The following is a 13359-nucleotide window of genomic DNA, read 5'->3' as shown; positions in this document are numbered from 1 at the left end:
TTCTAGCTCAAGGACCTGAGAGCCGTTCCTTCAAGGAGGGACAGGGCTTGCGTCCCCGTCTCTGCGGGAGGCTGGGATCCTGCCTTCCATAATTACCCCTAGCAGGGTCAAGGGCCTGACCACGTTTCCACCGGCCAACCTTGGTCATTTTTCACTTGAGCTCCCCACCGGCACACCATTGTCCCTTTAACGGGTCCAGTCACCTCTGCACAAATGGGACTGGAGCTCAGCTTTTTCCCTTCCTGTCACTAGTTACTGAATAAAATTTCTTTTCACTGGTTTAACTAATGTGCCGCTTTGTTCATCTGGACCAGCTCTGTACACATAGGCTTTTTGGTGAACAGGGGATTTTCTTAGACAAGTTCAGGTTTAAAGTTTATTTTGCAAAAAAAAAAAAAAAAAAAAAAGCCGAGGGGCACCTGAGTGCCTCAGTAGGTTGGGCCTCTGCCTTCAGCTCGGGTCATGGTCTCAGGGTCCTGGGATCGAGCCCTGCATTGGGCTCTCTTCTCGGTGGGAAGCCTGCTTCCCCCACTCTTTCTACCTGCTGCTCTGCCTACTTGTGATCTCTCTCTCTCTCTGTCAAATGAATAAATAAAACTTAAAAAAAAAAAAAAACAACTTACAATCCAAGAGTAAGAGTCACATACTCTACTGACTGAGCAAGCGAGGATCCCCTAAAAGAATAGAATAATGGGGGGGCGCCTGGGTGGCTCAGTGGGTTAAGCCTCTGTTTTCGGCTCAGGTCATGATCTCAGGGTCCTGGGATCGAGTCCCACATCGGGCTCCCTGCTCAGCGGGGAGCCAGCTTTCCCCTCTCTCTCTGCCTGCCTCTCTGCCTACTTGTGATCACTCTCTCTGTCAAATAAATAAATAAAATCTTAAAAAAAAAAATAGAATAATGGAATGAAGCAATATACTGACGGCTTGAGCTCAGCCAAGCCCTGTGACAACCTGACTGAAACTGCAAAATCATCAGTAGTAAGATTGAGCTAGTACAGACCTTGAACCCTGTGAATAAGGGAGAGGCTACCCCAGTAATAAGACGTGGACTTGAAGTTTTTTATTGGCATAAGAGCTGGTATAAAAAGCTCCCTTCACCTGCTAGTCCAGGAATAAGAAAAGTCTTTGGAGTGTCCATAGCTCCAGAGCGCTGATCTCAAGCAAAATATTGCTTTTTTTTTTTTAAGTTCTTAAAAAAACTTAAAAATGTCTCAGTTAACTGCCTTCAGCTCTGGTCATGATTCCAGGGTCCTGGGATGGAGCTTCCCGACTGCTTCTCCCTCTCTCCCTCTCCCTCTGCCTGCTGCTGCTCCTGCTTGTACTGTGTCTCTCTCTCTCCCTCTATCAAATAAATAAATAAAATCTCAAAAAAATAAAAGAAGGAGCGCCTGGGTGGCTCAGTGGGTTAAAGCCTCTGCCTTCGGCTCAGGTCATGATCCCAGGGTCCTGGGATCGAGCCCCACTTGAGGCTCTCTGCTCCGCGGGGAGCCTTCTCCCCCCTCTCTCTCTGCCTGCTTCTGTCTAATTGTGATCTCTGTCTGTCAAATAAATAAATAAAATCTTAAAAATAAAAAAATAAAAGAAGAAGAAGAAACTATGTAAAATGAGTATAAAAGGAAATTTTTTAAGGGTGCCTAGCTGGCTCAGAGGAGGAAACATGTGACTTTTTTTGTTTGTTTTATTTATTTTGAGAGAGAGAAAGAGCACAAGTGTGAGGGGAGGCAGGGGAGCTGCAGAGGGAGAGAGAGAGAGAGAAAAACTCCTGTAGACTCCCCACTGAGCACGGAACTTAAGGGCAGGGTGGTTTAGCCTGAGATCACAATCTGAGCCTAAACCAAGAGTCTGACACTCAACCCACTGAGCCAGCCAGGCACCCCTGTGACTCCTGATCTCGGAGTTGTGAGTTCAAGCGCCACACTGGCTATAGGGATTACTTAAAAGTAAAAAATCTTGGGGCACCTGGGGGGCTTGGTTGAGCGTCTGCCTTTGGCTCAGGTCCTCATCCCAGGGTCCTGGGATCAGGCCCTGTATCAGGCTCCCCACTCAGTGGAGAGCTTGCTTCTCTCTCTGCCTGTGCTGCTCCCCACTGCTCATGCTCTATCTCTCTATCTTGTTCCCTCTACTTCTGTCTATCTTACTCTATCTCAAAATAGATGAATAAAATCTTTAAAAAAAAAAAAAGTTAAATCTTTTAAAAAGTTTAAGGAGATTTTTGAACTTGAAACTTAAGTAAATAAAATGATTTTTTAAAAAGTGGGTGGCTCAGTCGGTTCAGCATCTGCCTCAGCTCAGGTCGTGATCCCGGGGTCCTGGGATGGAGCCCCCCATATTGGGCTCCCTGCTCAGCGGGGAGCCTGCTTCTCTCTCTTTCTGCCATTCCCCTGGCTTGTGCTCTATCAAATAAATAAAATCTTTAAAAAAAAAAAATGTAGCCTCATTTAGGGCCTGTGGGTTCTTGTTCAAGATACATACATAGTGGGCTTTTGTGACCCCCTGGAGTCACTATATGTGAATTTTGTGTCAGTAAGAATCTGAGTAATAATCATAAAAATGCTAATGTTCACAACACTTTGCATTTTACAGGATTTCACGATTTACAGAATGATTTGGCATCCAGTGAGGTAGGGGCTGAAGTCTGAGAGACAGAGGCACATGGCCCTGGGAGGGCAGGGGATCGTGGTGAAGAGTCGTGGCGTAGGTAGGGACTGGTGGTCTATAAAGCCCCCCTGAGAGGACGGATCAAGGCAAATTCATCATGGTTCAGAATCAGCCTTTTAGGGTTTAGAGGAGAAAATCTAGCTTTTCGGTGTCTGCGTGTTGACTGGACTCAGGGACACTAACCTCTGCTAATAAGAGTCACAGGAGACTGATAATGAAATGAAACAAAAATGCTGTTTTACTCATTCACAGTAAGAAATACCGCCTCACACCCACAGGCGTGCACACCAGTGTGACCAGCCGTGCCCAGGGAGAGTGGAAGAAGCGGAAGCACCAGCTCCAGGGGTGATTTGTGTGTGAGCCGGGCACCTCCTTCAGGCTGCCAGGAGGAGACACGTCCCCTTTGTTAGAGGTGGGGTTGGGGACGCATACCACGGAGGTGAAGCCTCAGTTTCCAATCACCAGTCCCAGGACTTCCTGAGGCTGCAGTTTCGAGAACAAGGATAATGGCCAAGTGTTGTCCAGGAGATAGCAGCTTTCATCCAGCCCTGCTGTGTGTTGGCCTCTGGTCTTTAGCCTTTAATGATGATTAAGGAGCCTCAGATCTCCAGGAAGCGGGAGCCTACTAGGACTGTACCTCAGGAACGGGGCGATCAGGAGAACGGGGGGCAGGGTACGATGGAGGGCTCTCGGAGCCTCTGGACAGCGGGTCCCCACTGCGACAGAGAAGCTGGGGCCGGGCTGGCCAGAAACCTTCCGCCAACTGATGAAAGGGTAGCAGGAGCGGGTCACAGAGAACACAGCATTCTGAGCCGCTACGTTTAGTACAGGCTGGAAAGTAAAGGGCAAAGGCTAAGTGTGGGGAGAGGTCTGGGGAGATGAACAAGTCCAGGTCGTAGAAAGAGTTCACTGTGTAAAAGAACGTGAACTTCATCCAGAGGATATCTAAAAATTAGTATTTACTGATAAGAGAAACTGAGTGGTTGGAAACAAGGAAGAGACGGAAACATCTTTCGCATTCTGAACCATGAAAATCAATACTTATTTAAAAAAAACTCCAAAAATTCAAAAATAAAAGTATTTTTACAGTATATTTTTAAATTATCCTACTTATATGAGTCTGGCTGTGTACCAAACTCTGGGGGAGCAAAACAGACCAAAAACCTATCCTACCAGCTTCTATGAGGTGTTTTCAATGCTTTATGCCTCATCAGAGACACAGCCCACCTTTGGGTAGACTCCCAATGTCAGAAGATCGATGATGTGTTCATCCATTTCTGCATCCGAAGGCCTGCGGAGACATCGTGTAATCTGGGTGTTGGTGGGTGGCAACATGTAAACTGGGTTTTGAAGAATGCATAGGAGCTTTAAAAAATAGAAAAGATGGCATCTGGTTGGCTCAGTTGGTTAAGCAACTGCCTTCTGCTCAGGTCAGGATCCTGGAGTCCCGGGATCAGAGTCCCACATCAGGCTTCCTGCTTGGCTTGGAGTCGGCTTCTCCCTCTGATCTCTCCCCTCTCATTCTCTCTCTCTCTCTCTCTCTCTCTCTCAAATAAATAAGTAAAATCTTAAAAAAGAAAAATTAGAAAAAAAAATAAAAAGAGAAAAGAGAAGACCTCAAAGAGAAAGAGAGCTTCTCAAAAAACCCTGAAATGGTTTTGGAGAAAAAGTTTTGCATGATGATCAGAGCAGCACAGGAAATAGTAGCAGGTGAAGCCATCAGGCAGGATGAGGCCAAATTGTGCAAAAATTGCACGTTGTATGAATTTCTTTCCTAAAAAAGTTCGAACAAAACCACATGGACCTTGGTATTCTGGAAGCTGGTGAATATGTACCTTTGGGATGAATTGTTTTTTTCTTCCCAAATAGCAGGAAAAAAATAACTTATAAATTTTGTTTTCTATTTTGTATTTTTCCTCCCATAATTTTTATTGAAACTTCTTAGTTTCTGTTGGTTAATATAAGAAGTTTTAAAAAATGGCGTAACAAGCAAATGTATGGGAAAATTCAGAAGCAAGTGAATAAGCTTGTTTCTTTTTTCTCCTTGTCAAATATGTTCATAGTGGTGATTTTTATATATTATGGAAAATATTTCCATTACCAAGAGTGTTCTTTGTTTATGTGTTGGAATTCACTGTTATCAGTGTTTGGTCTCTTCTATAAAAATCAAGCTTTCCTGTTGGTTTGCAGCCCAAACCTCCCAATGCTTGTTTTCTTTGGCTTGTAGAATTGGTTTTCAGTTTTGGTTTTGGTTTTTCAAATAGGGCAGTTTCTGGCTTGTCCTGAAACATTAAAATATCAGGTAATGAGAAGTCTGTGTTCTGCATGACAGCAGCCGGGACACCTGACTGGAGCCTGTCTCTGTAGGCATCAACCCCCTGGTCCCTGCCCTCCCCAGTCCAACCTGAGCCCTCTGGGTCTTTGGGGTTGCCCTGGGTCTGCCAGAGGTTCCACCAGGGAGCGCTGTGATCAGCGTTTCGGAGAGCAGGGCGGGGAGGAAGTGCTGGGAGCAGGTTCCACAGGCCTTGGAAGGAGGCCCTCCTTTCCTTCCTGGGGAGTAAGTCCTAAGGCTCAGCTTCCCTTGGCCCAACACAGGGAAGGGTCAGGACTAAGAGCCAGTTGCAGGCCAAGTATTTCGAAATAGAAGAGGAGAAACAGACCCACACTCTATATTACCCCAGACATTTGAATAATGCTTTGCAGTCCATAAACCTTTGTCAGAGACAGAATGCTATTGGGTTCTTACTGCATTCCTGGTCGAAAGTAGGAAAAGAGGTCTATTCCTGCATTAGCCAAGGTCTCTTGTCTCCCTCCCCTAAGAGCACCCACCCAGCAAGAAAGAAGCAGGTCCCCATGGTGGTGGTTTCCACACACTTTCCTTGGTGGAAGAGGAGGACAGACTTCCAGTCCACAGGAAGATGGAGGCCACGAACATGTGGCCCCACCATTCCTGGCCACAAGAAAGGTGGGGCCTCAGGAAAGGAGCTGAGATGTGCCTGTCTCAGCAGAAGTCCTCCTGATGTAGTTCTGGAACATAAGTGAGGTTCGGCGGGGGGCGTCCAGAGCCACGGCCAAGAAGGAATTCTTGAGACGTCTTCGGTGCAAAATGGCGGTGGTTTCATTAATCCACGGGGACAAGACCTGAGGACAGAAAAGAGCTGCTGCCTTCCGCTCCCTGCGGCTCCCCGCTGCCCCGGGATTGTGGGGGCAACTGATTCTGTACTTTGGGGTGTGTGGAGGGGGGAGTAAAGACAAGGGAAGTTCCAAAAGGATTTTCCTCTTTTAAAGAAGACTCACTGGATGCGGGAGGCCTTGCTGTTGTCAAACGAATGTTGCTTCTCCCTCTAGCAAGGTATTAATGCTCAGATAGTTAGGAGCTTCCTGGAGGAACATTACACTCTGTCTGCCTCCAGTATTTGTCAACGTGCCGCAGGTTAAAGACCTCTAATGTCTCCCACATCGCTTCTAGTCAGGTGGCCATCCCCCAGCTGGGACTGTCCGTTTGCTTGTGTATCTCAGGGGGACATACGCAGAGATGACCCAAACAGTTTGCTGTCCTCTACCTGTATACAGGAAGGACACTGATCCTTTTGAGGTCAAGGACACTGGTCCCTTTGAGGTCAAGAGCAAAGCTGTGGAGTTGGGCCAGTGACACTGAGGACCAGGGCCCTCCTCGTGTCTGGCCAGTCTGGTCCTGAGTGTCCCCCAAGTTCCCCAGGTCCCCCAGTGGCTAGGCCAGGGCCGTGTGTCTTCGCGGCTTAGATTTTGTGGATGTTATCAGCCAGGATGCAGAATGCTACTTCCTCTCAGTTTTCAGTGGCTTTTTCTCTGCGTTTGTTTTCTTTGGCTGCTGTGGGAAGATGGGCTTTTCATCTGAGCAGCGTGTTCCCTGGTCAGCGTGAAGGATGAAGCCTCCAACAGGATACAGCCATCTGGGAAGGCAAGAGAATCTCCTTCCTTGGGCTTCCTCTCCAAACGCAATCCCAGCCCCTAAAAAGCCACTGCCCTCCAGCTTCCCCCCTCCACTCCCTGCCCCCAGAAAAGATTAGGCAAAGAGCCTCCTCACCCATCACCTGCCTCAGAAAAACCTCTCTTTCCCAGGCTGCCTTTCTTATATGTATTTACTACTGCAGGGCTCCAGAAGTCTTGAACATCTTTGGTAAATATGACCAGAAAATGATGGCACAAGTGCGATCTACTCCACAACACTGGAGTTGCGAGCACAGTCATGTTCTCTTTTTAATTAAGATGCAATTCATGTAGCATAAAGTCCGCCATTTTGAAGTGTGCAATCCAGTGGGTTTTAGTATCTTCACTCTATTGTGCAATCATTACCTCTACCTCCTTCCAGAACATTTCCATCCCCACAAAAAGAACCCCGATACCTCTCCCCCCCGTCCCCCACTCCCGCCCTGCCCAGTCCCTGGCAACCGCTAGTCTGCTTCCTGTCCTCATGCATTTGGCTATTCCGGACATTTTGTTTTTATGGCTGTTGGTGGTGGTTTGTTTGTTTTGAACTCCTGTACAGTGGAATCATACAACGTGTGGCCTCTGTGTTTGGGTTTCTTCATTTAGCAGAAGGTTTTCGGGGTCCCTCTCCTACTGTTGTATGTGTTAGTCCTTCATTCCTTCCTGTGAGGAAAAATGTTCCATTGTACACACGGACCACATTTTGTCTGTCCATTCATCAGTCTTCACTTTGTGGTATTATAAATCATGCTGCTATATATCATTTGCTGTAAACATTGGTGTATAAGCTGTCTGAGAACGTACTTCTTTTTTTTTTTTTTTTTAAAGATTTTATTTATGTATTTGACAGAGAGAGACAGCAAGAAAGGGAACACAAGCAGGGGGAATGGAGAGGGGAGTGGGAGAGCAGGCTTCCGGGTGAGCAGGGAACCCAATACAAGACTCAATCCCAGGACCCTGGGATCATGACTTGAGCCGAAAGCAGACACTTAACAACTGAGCTACCCAGGTGCCCCCGAGAACATGTATTTTCGATTCTCTTGTGTATGTGCTGGAGTGGAATTTGGTGGGTCCTACAGTCACTCTACATTTAACTGTTCTGAGGAACTGCCACTCTGTTTCCCACAGTGGCTGCCTCATCTTACATTTTGCACCAGCAATGTGTACGTTCCCTCCCATTTGCCCCCAGTTCTATTAAGACATAATTGACATACAAGATTATACTCATTTAAGGTATACAACATAATGATTTACGTATTTATTGTGAAAAGATCACAATAAGTTGAGTTAATATCAGTCACCTCAGATTTTTTAAAAAATCACCTCACTCGGGGCGCCTGGGTAGCTCAGTGGGTTAAGCCTCTGCCATCGGCTCAGGACATGGCCTCAGGGTCCTGGGATCCGCTCAGCATCAGGCTCTCTGCTCAGCAGGGAATCTGCTTCCCCACCCCCTACCCACCCCCCACCCCACCCCACCCCCGCCTCTCTGTCTACTTGTGATCTCTGTCTGTCAAATAAATAAATAAAATCTTTTTAAAAAAAGTCACCTCACAAAGTTACATATTTTTCTCTCTTGTGATGAACACCTTTAGGATCTACTCTGAGCAACTTTCAAATACACAATACGCATTATTAACTATAGTCGCCACACTGTACACATCCCACACCATATTTACCTTCAAACTGGAGGTTTCTACCCGTTGGCTCCCTTCCATTCTTTACTCAAGCAACCAAGGGATTCTTCGGATGGCCTTAGCTGAACTTACGTTGTTAAAGATGTTGGACAAAATCAGACACTGAAGGATACTGCTAAGGACAGATTTTAATCAGTAACGACTATTGCAATAAGGAAAGAGTCCAGCATAACTGACTATAACTTCAATTGGAACAGACGTGAGTGGGCATTTTAAGGGGAGAAGCTAGAGTGCTGGTCAGGGAAGTGAAAAATCACAACAGAGTGGGAAAGGGGCTTTATCCTTAGGAAACCGACTGAGTTCACTACCAGGAGCGTATCAGATTCGGCTCCCGTGGGCCCACAAATATGGCGGCGTGCCAGGGGCCTTGTCTTTGGGTGTTGGCTGGAACAAACAGCAAATTCTTTTGGCAGCCTTGAGTTTCCTCAGGCAGGCACTTTAAAGCGAGCAAGGGTCATCCTAGAGATGTAGCTTTGAGTTGCTACAACCAAGCTGGTGCTTATTCAAGTCTCTGTGGGCCAAGGTTGAGGCTAGTCCAGTCCAAGGAACCTGGGGACAGCTTGCTCAGAGAGAATGAGGAAATGTGGGGGGATCTTTCTCCAGAACTTTCCTTATTTCATGTTCCTATCAAAGTAGATAATGAAGCACAACACTGACAGCATCAGCTAATTTATTTTAAAAACTGGGTTCACCCCATCCTGCTCTAGAAATCCCATCAACGTAGCAGAGAACTCACACCAGCACAGCCTGTTGAAACCCAGCCAGAGCTGTCTTCAGGGACCCACGGAGGAACACTGGACTCAAAACTTCACACACACAGAGCAGGAATACCAGGGCCCTCCTGGATCCTCCTGCGAAACACAACAGGAAGCCAATTCATCTGGATCACGTGCTCACAGAGCTGTTGACATAACCAGAAGGAATCCTGGCTGACTTCAGATGAAAACTTCTAACAAAGCGGCTTTGGGGAAGGAATGCTTTTGGGTGGAGAACACCGAAACCAAACTCCACAACGGCTACTATCTGAAGCTTTTCAGGACAAATGGAAAACGAAATAAACTCTCCTGCTTTGTTTTGTTGTTTATCTACTTATTTGAGAGAAAGACAGAGCAGAAGCCAGGAGTGGCAGGCAGAGGGAGAAGCAGGGTCCCTGTTGAGCAGGGAGTCCAATGTGGGACTCTATCCCAGGACCCTGGGATCATGACCCTCTTGCTTTGGATAAACCACTGGAGCCTTTGATGGTGTGAAAAACGTTTTCCTTTCTCTGTTGGTCCTTCAATCACCAGAATGGGGACCAAGCAGACTTAGTAACGCCGGGCCCCACCTACCCCCAACTGTCTTCCCTACACTCAGTTCTTCTAGTGCTGTTGCCCCCACACAAACCGTAGTCCTCATATGTATGAATTCAGACCAAGCATTTATTACGTGCACACTCCCTAGGTTGACACAAGAAACCTGGAGGCCTTCCTCCCCCCTAGAAATTTACAGTCCGGTTCACTGAACGTACACAGAGTTAAAACCCAAAACTTAACCTAATAAATTTGAAATGTAATTGGCTTTATCAGGCGATCCATGAATGGGGTAGCATCTCAATCCAGCGGCTGTGCAAAAGGGAAGCCCTTGGGGTACCCGCGTGGCTCAGTCGTTAAGCGTGTGCCCTTCAGCTCAGGTCATGATCCCAGGCTCTGGGGATGGGTCTCCTTGCTCAGCAGGAAGCCTGCTTCTCCCTTTCCCATTCCCCCTGCTTGTGTTCCCTCTCTCACGGTGTCTCTCTATCAGATAAATAAATAAATAAATAAAATCTTAAAAAGAAAAAAAAAAAAAACAAAAAACAGCAGGACTTTATACTCAGAACCGGGGTAGAACAATTAGCAAAAGAAAGGATGGTTTCAGGCAAAGTCACTTCCCCTCAGGGTAAGAGCTGGGGCTTTTGGGTGATTACTTTACCTTCCTGGGGTGGGGGTGGGGATGGAGAGAACCCGCGTGACAGATTGCAGATGGGGGCTAAGCAGAGAATTCCTGACTCAGACTCCATTTCTGGAAGACGTTGAAACGGCAATTAGGTTAGGTGCGGAGATTCCGTTTGGTGACGTGGGCTGGCGTGAGTGACTGCAGCTTGGGCCTCTGGGGCGTTGTTGTTACAGTATAAAAAAATCTACAAGTCAGTCAATAGAAGGGGGAAAGTGAATGAGGCCCTGTGGGAAGTTGGAGTCGTCTAGTGATAATGGAGATTCAAAGAGAGGAGACGTAACTTTCACCTCGAGTCAAGAGAAAGATTCCTTCCTTGCTGAGAAAGGCCCCCCAAAAGCATACTTCTGAATGGGGAGCTCACCATGGGGCCAGGATAGCCATCAAGAGCTGTGTAAGCAGGAAATGCCTGATCAGATTTGGGGTGATCTGTTAGATAGCCAGTGAGAGGTACCGGGTTAGAGGAAGAGAGAGTGTGTTTTGTTGTTGTTGTGGTTGTTGTTGTTTTAACCTATGCCACATATAGACCTTGTTTCCTTCCTTTGGTGGATGCATAATGATTTTTTAAGGCCTGAAAGGCCATCTTCTGTCCAGTTAGTTCCCCTAATTAAAAGTCATCCTGATGACCAACACTGTCTCTCCTGTCTGGCTTCTCCTATTCTAAATACACGGCTTCTGGGTATATCCTTCCAGCTCAAAGTTCTTGCAATTTGCTTTAATGTTTAAGAACAATGAGAAAAGGACTCTCTTTCCCCATTCATATGTACAGTGATGTATGTACCTCAGGATTTTAATATTCTGTGGGGAAAGCCTTGTGGATTTCAAGTGTCCTCCTAGGAGACAGGGACTTCGCTAGCTAATTACTAGTGATAAGGAGAACAGAGGCAAGAGAAATGTAGATAAAATTAAATTTCCTTACAACACGCAGCCTGTGGATAAATACCGGAGACGTGTAGTGTGACGTTCCTCAAAGAACTCACAGCTGCCTTAATGTTAATGCTTTGCCAGAAACTAAAAAACAACCTTAGCTTGACAATAGCCAGACCTCCAAGATGCTGTAATCTTCCCGGACATACAGAAATCCTTTTAGAGATTTCCCTTTTCTGCCCAAGGGTCCAGCTACAATAAAAACACTTTTTTGCACCATAAAACATTTCAAGAATCCTTTCTTGACCTTTGGGCTCAACAACCCTGCGTTATTAGGACCATTCACGAGAAAATTCTAGGGGCGCCTGGGTGGCTCAGTTAGCTAAGCATCTGCCTTTGGCTCAGGTCATGATCCCAGGGACCTGGGATAGAGGAGCGAGCCTGGTGTTGGGCTCCCTGCTCCCTGTGGGGAGTCTGCTGCTCCCTCTCCCTCTGCCATCTCCCCACATCCCGCCCCCCAATCTTTTTTTTTTTTTTTAAGATTTTATTTATTTATTTGACAGAGAGGGATCACAAGTAGGCAGAGGCAGGCAGAGGGAGAGAGGAGGAAGCAGGCCCCCCGCTGCGCAGAGAGCCCGACGCGGCTCGATCCCAGGACCCTGAGATCATGACCTGAGCCGAAGGCAGAGGCTTAATCCACTGGGTCACCCAGGCGCCTCCCCCACCCCGCAATCTTGTCCAAACGTGCACGCTCTCGCTCTCTCTCTGTGTCAAATAAATAAATACTCTTTTTTTTTTAAATGAGAAAATTCTAAAAACCCGTAAGGATGCCAAGGAGATGTGTCGAAATCTACCCCTCCCCTCTTCTCTTTCCCTTTATCCATTTTCCAACATTAGTTACTAAAGGATTAAGGTTAACAAGAATATTTTCATCAATCATCAAACGCATGCACATACTCCATGATTAGACCACAGAGCAGAAATTTTAAAATGTATTGGAGCAAACATTAAGTGACTTCCACAAGTGAGATGCTGTTCTGACCATTATCTCTTTGTGTTCGCATGAAACCCGTAGTAGATTTTAGAAACCTTAATTTACAACCAAGGTTCTAAGAGTTAAAGTAAAACACATAGAAATTCCTCTACTGTCATTTGTAAAAAACCAAAATTCGGCCAAGTAAATTTCATTTTTATTTTATTATTTTTTTAAAAGATTTTATTTATTTGTCAGAGAAATAGAGACAGAGAGCACAAGCAGGGGGAGAGGCAAGCAGAGGGAGAAGCAGGCTCCCCATTCAGCAAGGAGCCCGATTCAGGACTCGATTCCAAGACCCCGAGATCATGACCTGAGCCGAAGGCAGACACTCAACCGACTGAGCCACCCAGGTGCCCCTCAACTGAGTAAATTGTAACATCGAATTGGCTCTATTAAGCAAGTCATGAATTGGGCAGCATCCCATCTAGCAAGTTGGGAGATAGGGGAGCTCTGAGGAGGTGTACAAAATGGAAGGTTTTTGTTCGGGGTTTTTTCCTCCAAATTTTTATTTAAATTCTAGTTAGTGTACATATGTGTACTATTGGTCTTAGGAGAATTGAGTGATTCGTCACTTACATACAACACCCAGCGCTCATCCCTTCAAGTGCCCTCCTCCTGCCCATCACCCATCTAGCCCAACCCCCACCAACCCTCCATTTGTTTCCTGCAGTTAAGAGTCTCTGGGGCACCTGGGTGAGCCTCCAACCTTTGGTTTCAGCTTAGGTCACGATCTCAGGATCTGGGATCAAGCCCCACACCGGGCTCCGCACTCCCCGGGAAGTCACTTGAGATTCTCCCTCTCCCTCTGCTCCTCGCTTGGCTCCCTCTCTCTCTCTAAAATAAATAAACAAATCTTTAAAAAAATTTTTTGAAGTCTCTTATGGTTTGTCTCTCCCTTTCTCCTCTCTTTTTCCCTTTCCCATACATTCATCTGTTTTGTTTCCTAAATCCCCATATGACTGAGATCATATGGTATTTGTCTTCCTCTGACTGACTTATTTCGCTTCGCATAATACCCTCTAGTTCCACCTACGTCATTGCAAATGACAAGACTTCATTCTTTTTGATGGCTGAGAAGTATTCCTTGTAGATAGGCACCACATCCCAAATGGAAGGTTTTTATAGAAATCTCGGAGTTATTTTAACAAAGGTCTACCCCAGGCAAGA

At 46.3% G+C, this 13359-nt stretch overlaps 1 long non-coding RNA gene across 1 annotated transcript; it reads right to left on the bottom strand.

The window, feature by feature from the left end:
- Window positions 1-7092: 7092 nt before the first annotated feature.
- Window positions 7093-11538, bottom strand: LOC116576254. The gene is made up of 3 exons (XR_004280086.1): window positions 10269-11538; window positions 8304-9172; window positions 7093-7290 (listed from the first exon to the last, which is right to left on the bottom strand). It is a non-coding gene; the product is annotated as an uncharacterized LOC116576254 (long non-coding RNA).
- Window positions 11539-13359: the final 1821 nt, after the last annotated feature.

This window comes from Mustela erminea, chromosome 17, assembly GCF_009829155.1.
Source record: "Mustela erminea isolate mMusErm1 chromosome 17, mMusErm1.Pri, whole genome shotgun sequence".
NCBI classification, from domain to species: Eukaryota; Metazoa; Chordata; class Mammalia; order Carnivora; family Mustelidae; genus Mustela; species Mustela erminea.
The sequence above is the reverse complement of the archived record's forward strand: the minus strand, read 5'-3'. Positions and strand labels throughout refer to the sequence as shown.